General features: G+C 40.1%; 2 protein-coding genes across 8 annotated transcripts in view; one reads left to right on the forward strand and one right to left on the reverse strand.

Annotated features, from left to right (window-relative positions):
- Positions 1-544, reverse strand: part of LOC143285442 (uncharacterized) — a 4,987-nt gene extending 4,443 nt beyond the window's left edge. Inside the window, exon 1 of one of the 6 annotated variants that reach the window (XM_076592712.1) lies at positions 431-544. The gene's annotated coding sequence lies outside the window, so the exon portion shown is untranslated. Of the gene's footprint in view, positions 1-177; positions 239-385 lie in introns of those variants that run through there. The other 5 variants (XM_076592710.1, XM_076592711.1, XM_076592715.1 and 2 more) reach the window with 5 other exon arrangements.
- Positions 1-10,000, forward strand: part of LOC143285870 (adenylate cyclase type 2-like) — a 158,656-nt gene that overhangs the window by 121,059 nt on the left and 27,597 nt on the right. The window lies entirely within an intron of this gene.

Here is a 10,000-nt window from a genome sequence, read left to right on the forward strand (position 1 = left end):
ACACACACACGACGCGACACCACTCTACTCAACAACAGCATATTTGCTTTCATAAACACAACGTATAAACGTTAACCTGAAGCATATGTCGTAAAAGCGCATTAGAGAATTTTTTTACAACAATTGTAAAATTGATATAAAAACAATCAAGATGTACAATACGGCGACAACTTCTACCTTGCATACACAAACACAACTGCAAACGCACTGCACTGCTTGTTCAAAGCAAAAACGAAACACACTCCACGACATTCCACCAAGCAGAAACCTCATCGCCATTTCTCTCTCTCTCTCTCTCTCTCTCTCTCTCTCTCTCTCTCAGTCCAAAATCGATCGATAGAGAGGTGATCCATTTCTTTAACTACTTATGTAGTGTACATACAACCTGTAACTGAGTACAAACACATGCAGGTACCTTCATTTATCTTACCTAGGAGCTGACGGGTGGACACAGGTGGTAGGGATCTGTACTGTTAGCCTGGACAGTCGAGTTAGTGGTATGCTAGGGTCTCGTCGACACAGAACGCGCGTAAGCAAACATCCGCTTTCCTTTGTGTAAAACCCGGATCGAGCAAGATTTCTTCGGGTGATATGTTGTGAAAGATAACTCCCTATCCTCCGCCCCCCCCCCCCCCCCCCACACACACACACACACACACACATCCCCCCCCCTCCACTCCCCTCCATCCCAAGGCTCCTGTGTCGGATGTCATCAGTCATCATGCGATGTCGCATGAGAGCTTTGCTGATGACACACAACTTTATCAGTCGGCTTCCATAGCTGAACTTGATGCACTGGTGACTCAAACACAGGAGTGCATTGCTGGCCTAAAGGACTGGATGACTCTCAACAAGCTGCATATTAAATGGTGATAAGACTGAATTGATGATAACCTGTCCAAAGAAGTTTCGTCAACATCCATCCTTTCCTGACTCTGTTCTGATCAATAGCACACTTGTTTCACTTTCTCCCTCTGTTCGCAGTCTTGGTGTAATCCTAGACCAGTCTCTTTCCTTCCAACAGCACAATTCGAATATCTGTAAAGTTGCCTATTTGGAACTGCGTAGAATCAGCTCTATCCGCCACTATCTCTCAACCGATGCAACCAAGACACTTGTATGCTCTCTGGTTCTATCAAGATTGGATTACTGCAACTCTCTTTTGGCCGGCCTTCCCAAATACCTGTTAGACAGACTCCAAAGAATTCAGAATAACGCTGCCAGACTCATTTGCAGAGCTTCTAAATTTGACCATGTTTCTCCTCTCCTTCAGTCTCTCCACTGGTTGCCTGTTTCTGATCGAATAGACTATAAGCTATCCACTCTGACCTTTTCTGCAGTCAACGGATCTGGCCCCAAATATCTTTCTGAACTCATCCATATCTATACCCCGTCTCGCCAGCTCCGTTCTTCCTCTGATACTCGACTTCTCAGGATACCTCACGTCAGAAGTAAGACCTATGGACACAGATCGTTTTCTTTTCAATCGCCAAAGACGTGGAACAAGCTCCCTGATAACCTCCGTCATTCTGATTCCCTCGCATCTTTTAAATCTCGTCTCAAAACTCACCTTTTCCCTCAGCAATAAGTTCAATTGTGGCAGGTCCACAACTACATGCATGTATATGAATGTGTATTGTGTGTGCGTGTGTCTATGTAAGTTTGTGCCTGCCTATGTGTGCGTATGTGTTAGGGTAGCTGTTAGATACACATGTATGTTAAAATGTATGTATGCAGTGTGTGTGTGTGTGTGTGCGTGCGTGCGTGTGTGTGTGTGGTCACATTTTGGTGTGTGTATGTAACATAGATATAATGTTTTATGTTATCAAAAGCGTTTTTGTAAAGCACCTAGAGCAGATTTCTGGATAGTGTGCTATATAAGTATCCATTATTATTATTATATTAGATACGAAGGAATATTGGTAAATGGTGTTAATTAACCCTGGGTAAATTAATTAAACCTCTGTGCAGACTTACTAACTTACTTTCTCCTTTGTTCAGTGTTGATAACCTGCAAGGCTACATATTTTGGGGGTATTGTGTGTGTGTGTGTGTTGTTCTTTTTCTTTTTTTCTTTTTCTTTTTTTCTTTTTTTTTGGGGGGGGGGAGGGGTCTTGTTTTGATTTGTTGTTGTTGTTGTTTTTTTCATCTTCCGCAGGGATGCCAGAAACTTTCATTGTAAACGGTATCCCCACCCCACCGTCTGGAAATTCGTACATTTCCTGTTTTCTGTCACTCTCTTTGCTTCCGGTTTCTCTCTCTCTCTCTCTCTCTCTCTCTCTCTCTCTCTCTCTCTCTCTCTCCCTCCCTCCCTCTCTCTCTCCCTCTCTCTCTCCCTCCCTCTCTCCCTCCCTCTCTCTCTCTCCCTCCCCCTCTCTCTCCCTCTCTCTCTCCCTCCCTCTCTCCCTCTCTCTCTCCCTCCCTCCCTCTCTCCCTCCCCCTCTCTCTCCCTCTCTCTCTCCCTCTCTCTCTCCCTCCCTCTCTCCCTCCCTCTCTCTCTCTCCCTCCTTCCCACTCTCTCTCCCTCTCTCTCTCTCCCTCTCTCTCTCCCTCCCTCTCTCTCTCTCTCTCTCTCTCTCTCTCTCTCTCCCTCTCTCTCTGTGCCATCCTTTTCGTTTGTTCTTCTTCTTTTTTTTTATTCTAGCATCTCTCGCATTTTATATTTTTTGCCTTGCTTGTCCATTCATCTATATATATTTTTTTTTTTCTAGAAATGCTTGAATATGTTCTTTGCCTTTCACTGGACTTGAAAATTAATTTGGGTTCGTTTCGATCTTTTCTTCCCTTTCTTTTTTGCACTTTGGACGTACGTGGGCAATGCCCGATGGTGATATTTCGGTTTGTATTCCTGTTATTGTATATAACTTTGTGCATTATGTTTTGTTATGTTCATGATCAGGTTAGTTTGTTTTACCCCTGGAACATTGATGGAGAGGCTTGAAAGTATTCAAACATTTTAGAAATGATTATATATATATATATATATAGAGAGAGAGAGAGAGAGAGAGAGAGAGAGAGAGAGAGATGAATGGAAAAGCAAGGCAGAAAATTATATTAAAAAGCAAGAGTTGCCAGAATAAACGAAAGGAATGAGAGAGAGAGAGAGAGAGAGAATGCGAATGCGAATGTTTTATTCATAATAGGCCATAGCCCCTCATGTAGGGGTGGTGTGAAAACATTGAATCGATCGTACATCACATTTAACAATGAATACAACAGACAGAATTACAATACGCGTTACTCACTACAGATAGAACGAATCTGAAACGCCTTATACAAATATATTGTAAATTGTTTGACAACATTCTCATTCACAGATGCTAATAGCAGTGCAAGTTTGAAAACAGAAGGTTGTCTGTAAAACTTTTTAGGAATTAATTGTTCTCTGAGATCATCCAAGGCAGAACAACAAAATACAAAATGAACTTCACTTTCCTGTGCATCATTATATAATGGACACACAAGGTCACTTTCATTATGTGGTCTATAACGAAAACGATGAACAATTATATCAGATACCCCAAATCTAATTCGTCATAATAATTTTTAAGTGCTTATCCATTTTCATTAACATATATGTTGGCATGCAGTGCAGTGAGTTGAAATGTCGATACAAATCAAACCTGTTACTGTCCTGAAAGTGGGCACCCCACTTTTGCCATCTACAAAGTCTCTCCCGAAACATCTGTAAAAATGTACTTACATTCCCAACGCCTTGGTTGATCCACGCATACCTGAAACCTAATTCGCATAATTTTACTTTAACTTTAGTCGCCCAATTTACCTTGCCTCTAGCATCTAGGTCATATAACATATTATATGCTTTCTTTGGTAGTCTTGTGTCTTCCATTTCAATCAATTTTAACCAATATTTTATACATGTTACTGCTGAGTTTAGATATGTTGGATACCTACATGTTTCACCATAAACTAAGTCATTTGGCGTTTGTATCGATACGCCTAAAAATTTCTTCAGGGCAAATAAGTGAACTTTTTCACAATTTATTGAAGCGTTACCTAAGCCCCATACCTCAACATTAACACCATATTGAACAATCGTCTGTACTTGTGAATCAAAATGTTTGATAAACACTTGGAAAGACTGATTCCCTAAATTTGACAATTTCTGCATTATACATAACATAGCATGCTTTGCTTTGCTCGCTAGATCTTTACAAGTTACTAAGAAGCTTAATCGTGTTGAAAAATAAATTCCTAAGTATTTGTATACATTTACAACAGGTAGAATAACTCCATTATAAAACCATCGTTCCCTGGCTCCTAAATATCCACCTTTTCTAAACACAATTATATTACTTTTGGTCATATTTACTTTTAACTGAAGTGAGGAAGCAGCCCGATGTAAACTATTTAACTGTGTTTAAAGGCCAATAACCGTTTCAGACAACAAAACAACATCATCTGCTAAAAGTAAAATAAACAACTGTAAGACCTTTGTTGTGAATTGTGCACCATGTCTTCCATTATCGATAACCTCAGATGTCAGCTCATTGATAAACAAAGAAAAAAGAATGGGACTATATATACATCGCCTTGTTTCACTCCACTTGTACATTGAATATGATCTTGAAAATGGCGATACGTGAAGCCAACTTCTGTTTCACTCGATTCAGCATGAAGCCGATGAATACTGGCAAGAAACGGCCACACACTGCCAAAATTTGAGATGCAGCTGCAGGCATGGCGTTTTCTTGAAGTCCTTGCCAAATATAGGAGGATGAGACGGTCTCAGTCTTCTGTATAAAGCAAATAACTGCCAGAGGTCAATCGGTGCGTCTTCTCTTCGACACGGCAGTTCACTCCCCCGAGAGAGAGAGAGAGAGAGAGAAGCTGAAAACAAGGAGAGTGACAGAAAAGAGGAAATATCTAGCACAGAGTTTCAAAGACATGATCCAAGTTTTGTGTACAGGAATTCGACACTGCTTGTGCGTGAGTTTGTTTTGCGGGCTTGTTTTTTTTGTTTTTGTTGTTGTTTTGTGTGGGGGGGTTTTTTGTTGTTTTTTGTTTGTTTGTTTGTTTTGTTTTGTTTTGTTTCTGTTGCTTTTTATCAGGTTCTACTAGACTTCATTCACAGGGGTTTGTTTTCTGATTTTTGTTTTCAGCTCAGCATAATATAAGATATGCATTCCAGTCCATTTCTTCATTCAAACATTCATTCGTTCGTTCTTTTTTGTTCTTTTTGTTCTTTTTCTTTTTTGTCATTATACTAAATAAATGCATACATGTTTAGCACTAAAACACAGCAACAGATAGGAATTAGAAATGGCATGGAACACATGGGAAATAAGAGAACCAGGTTAAGCGACCCAAATTGTTCACGTAACACAATTTGAATTAACCGAGTAAACATATATTGACACAACGTGTTGTTGACTTTAGTAAGCACTTTATACTTTGTATACCAAACAAATAAAAATGAATAAAAAGAAACATTTTTTCTAATAAAAAAAAAAAAACCTGCAAGAGTGATCAAATAACGTGTTTCCAAAGCGCTTAGAGCTTGGTCTCCGACCGAGGATAGGCGCTATATAAGTATCCATATCAATCAAGAAACAAAACAAAAAACCCAGTCTAATTTGCGTTTTAACTTTCGCAGAATTCACATTAGCTAATCCATTTTGAGTTTTAACCCTTTGGTTTAAACAGATCTTTATTCAGAAAACATGTTATACATGTACACATAAAACAGCAGAGCAATAACAAGATGACAGATTATGTTTTAATCGGGAATGTGATAAATTATTTCCGTTGGTTTCGTTTGACGGCTGGTGAACGTCACACAAATGCAGTTACGTTGAAATAGATGTTTTAACCCTTTGACTGCTGCTGAAAAGTACGTTCTTCAGTGAATGGCTGTCACCTCACTGAGATAAGACAGAATTTACTCGTGAGGATGGTTGTTGCCGTTCTATAGTTGGAATTTTCCACTTGGGAAAAGGTTAAACTGATTGAGTTTCCCAGAGACCTTCGACAATTTTTCCTCCACGCCGCATCTTACATTTAACTCTCTCCATACGAACGGCGAAAGAGACGACGTTAACAGCGTTTCATCCCAATTATTATTACCATCACCAAAATATTGCAAGCGGAAGGCTCTTATACTGAAGAGGTGAATGTTGACAAAGAATACCACAATTCTGACGACGGAAGCTAAAGGTTGGGTCATTCAGACACCCACTGGACATCCGAGGGGTCTGTGTAGAGGAGAAGAGAGGACTGGCCGTACTGAGTGAGTTATAACATTATTCTCGTCAGTGAAGGGCTGTCACCTCACTGAGATAAGACAGAGCTTACAGGTGAAGTTGTTGATTACCGTTCTTTAGATGGAATTTTCCTCTTGGGATTATATTCACCTTTGTTCAGCAAAATTGAAAACTCCGTTGATAAACACACAAAACTTAGTAACTGCTCTTCTTCCAACTCATTCTACAGTGATCTCATCTCACCAAGGTTCGGATCAGCAGTTAAGGAGTTAAATAATTAAAAGATTCTGTGGCTGGTTATACAGGTTAAATTGATTCAATTTCCCAGGGACCTTTGACAATTTTTTTTCTCTACTCCGAATCTTACATTTAAAACATTAACAAAAATTGTTAAGAGCAGGATCGGAGTACAGAATATATATTTTCCGCTCTAAGTCCTATATGAACTCACTAGGGACGGTTCATTTTCTCCCTTTCCGCCACAGAGACCTCTGTCTGATGTCCTGTGGGTGTCCATCACATAGCTTTCGTCGCTAGATGCGCATCTTCCTTGGAGCAACGTGGCACATATGGTTAACACGCTCATCTACCAATTCAGTGTCCGTTTAGGGTCTTGGTTCGATTCCCGCTCTCTCCCTTTCAACCTATGTTTTTTTGTAAACATCTAAATGAGCGTCTAGTCATTCGGATGAAACGGATAAAACCGAGGTTCCGTGTGCAGCAAGCACTTGGCGCACTGAAAAGGAACCCACGGCAACGAAAGGGTTGTCCTCTGGCAGAATCCTGTAGAATTCCACTGTGAAAGGCACACACACACACACACACACACACACACACACACACACACACACACACACACACACACACACACACACACACACACACACACACACACACACACACACACACACACACACACACACACACACACACACACACACACACGTGCATTCAAGGCCTGAAGTGCGTTGGGTTATGCTGCTGGCCAAGCATCTGTCGAGCAGATGTGGTATAGGGTTCGGATCCACTCTGTTTACGCATACCCAGATTCAAACACTCGACTGTTAGTCCATCAGCCAGAAGGTTAATCGGTACCACTCATAGTGGCAAGTGTTATCATATATTTTTGGAATCGTCTTTGTTCCTAGATGTCAGAAAATCATGATAATGTTGTGAACGTGGCAGCTTTCTGCCTGTTATCACGTGATTTCTAACCCCACCCTACCGCGTCGAGAACGCACACCGTGATCAAGCTCTGTACTCCCAGAGCCTAAACCATTGAAGATAGAAAAACCATTATTGAACAAAAAAGATGTATAATAGCATGCTAAACAACTTTTGTTCTTATAAGTATATCAAATTATTATTTATTCGTGAAATGCAGTGGCGTTTTGAGGATTTCATGTCATATTCACACAAAATTCGGCATGTCGTCTTCTGTCAAAGGTAAATCGTTAGATATAGGAAGACACTTTATGAAGCAAAAGGAAGTGCATGGGACTTGTGAACAACTTTTATTCTCATAACACTATCAAAATGTTGATCGTTTTGGAAAAGTAATCACTTTTGTGAGTGTCATCAAAGATTACGCAACACGACAAAATTTTCAGTTTGTGTTCTGCTCTGCCTAAATGTTTGCAAAGAAAAAAGTACTACTCAACAAGAAGATGTAGAATAGCACGCAAAACAACTTTTGTTCTTATACATATATCAAAATATTATTTTGTTCATGAAATGTAGTGCCGTTTTGAGGATTTCATGACAAAATTCACACAAAATGCGGCACTTCGTCTTTTGTAAAGGCTACCTAGTAAGATATAGGAAGACATATTTAGAAGCAAAACGAAGCGTAAGGGACGTGTGAACAACTTTTATTCTCATAAAACTATAAAAATGTTAATCGTTTCGGAAAAATCATGGCTTTTGTGAGTTTCATCAAAAATTACACAACACGACAAAATGCCCAGTTTGTCCAAGTCGGTGTAATGCTCTGTCTAAATGGTTGTAGATGTAAATATACAGGTAACTGCTAAACAACCAGATGAAGAATAACACGCTAAAGAAAATTTGAGCAGAAATAGATGAAAGTCAAATTAAAAGATATTGCATTTTGACCATGGGCACACATGCAAACTGGGGGAGGAGCAAAACAGAGACAATACTTGAAGACCTAAATCTATTAAAGGTAAATCAAACAGCAACCCTTGTTTTTATCATTTGATATGTGAAATTATCACATATTCTTATGATATAGGGATTAATATAAAGAAAGTAAAATCTATATTTTTCCTGTGTTTGTGTCTGTTTCAGACGGCGTCAGAGGGCAGTACTGACCACCAGAAGTACTTCTGATTGATAAGGATCCAGTACCATAATGGCAGAAGCTCCGCCTGAAGGAAGACCCGGATTAAAGTCTTCAGCTGACCAGTGTATCATCCACTAACAGACTTACAAATGTGATATGAAAATGAGTCTGATTTCTCCAAATTCATTCCAATCATGGGCAACTTTGCTTGAAGCGGCTGAAATAAGGAATCATGCACCTGTGCTGGATGCTGCCAAGACGGTAGTTGGTATGGAAGTACCAAAAATAAAATGCCCTAGGTACTGCAGAACTGTCTTCACTATGAAACATACTTTGAACAGCCTGAAAAGAAAAGCAGAGGAACCAGTTCAACCACGTGAGGAAGCTTCGCAGACAAAGCGGCAAAGTCGAGGACCATCTTCTACTTCGAGGGTTCTTCCAAAACAATGTATATTTTGTGAAAAGTCTTCGAAGTATTTGAAAAATTACAACACAAGAGAACAGTTCATACAGGCAAAAGAACTTCGTGTGGATAAAACATTACGTGACATTGCTCCTGGGAAGAATCACTCTCTTGTTGATGGAATCTGCTATCTTTTGAAGACACAGTGCTGTGTCGTTCTCTTCAAGCTGTTCATATGATACTCCATGTCCTAGCCTGTTCAACGTTCTGATCAGCTACACGTTTCAAGTAAGACTTTTCAGACCATATTACAAAAGGATGTGTTTTGGAGTCTTCTGTTGCCCATTACTTACAGCAAACACAATGTCTTGGTTAAACGAGTCGATGAGGATTCGATTCCTGGTTGATGTGTTCTCGTTGTTTGGATCACCAGTAATGAGTGCCAGACGGAAGCGTTTCAGATCAGCGGGTCCAACAGATTCCATTGTGTCCAAATCTGAGGGGTTGATGGGCCATGGTGACTTGTTCTGCGAATTTTTCACTGCTTGTCGAAGATGCAGAGATGCTTTATCCAACACTTTGTCAATCGATGAGCTGTCTGATTTCCACAAGGCCAGCTGTATTTTGAGTGCCTGATACATTCGGCCAAGTTCGTGGGGACTGAGAGTGACTGGCATCACTAAAATCTTTCCATTTTCATCTGGAAACATAAACAGCTCCTCACTAAATCAAATCTCAAGCTTTCTACGGATGTGTCTAGTTGTGGAATCTTTGACGTCTTTGATACCATTCACTGACATGAACATCTTCAACTTCTCAGTAAGAGACACTAGAGGAATGACGTCTGGCTGTGCCATTAGTTCTTTGATGTGCTTGAAAAGCAAGGCATACGATGCATCTTCTGCGTTCTGATACGTCCTTTCTTTGTCATCTGGCATTTCCTCATCAGCCTCTTTCTGAGTTGGCAATCTGTCTTTACATGTTTCTTTAGTGTATAATCTGTAGCATGTCCGACGGTATTGTGCCTCAGCTCTGTTTGTCACTGCAGTTATTTTGGTGTCACATTTC

This window comes from Babylonia areolata, chromosome 9 (assembly GCF_041734735.1).
Source record: "Babylonia areolata isolate BAREFJ2019XMU chromosome 9, ASM4173473v1, whole genome shotgun sequence".
In the NCBI taxonomy this organism is placed as follows: Eukaryota; Metazoa; Mollusca; class Gastropoda; order Neogastropoda; family Buccinidae; genus Babylonia; species Babylonia areolata.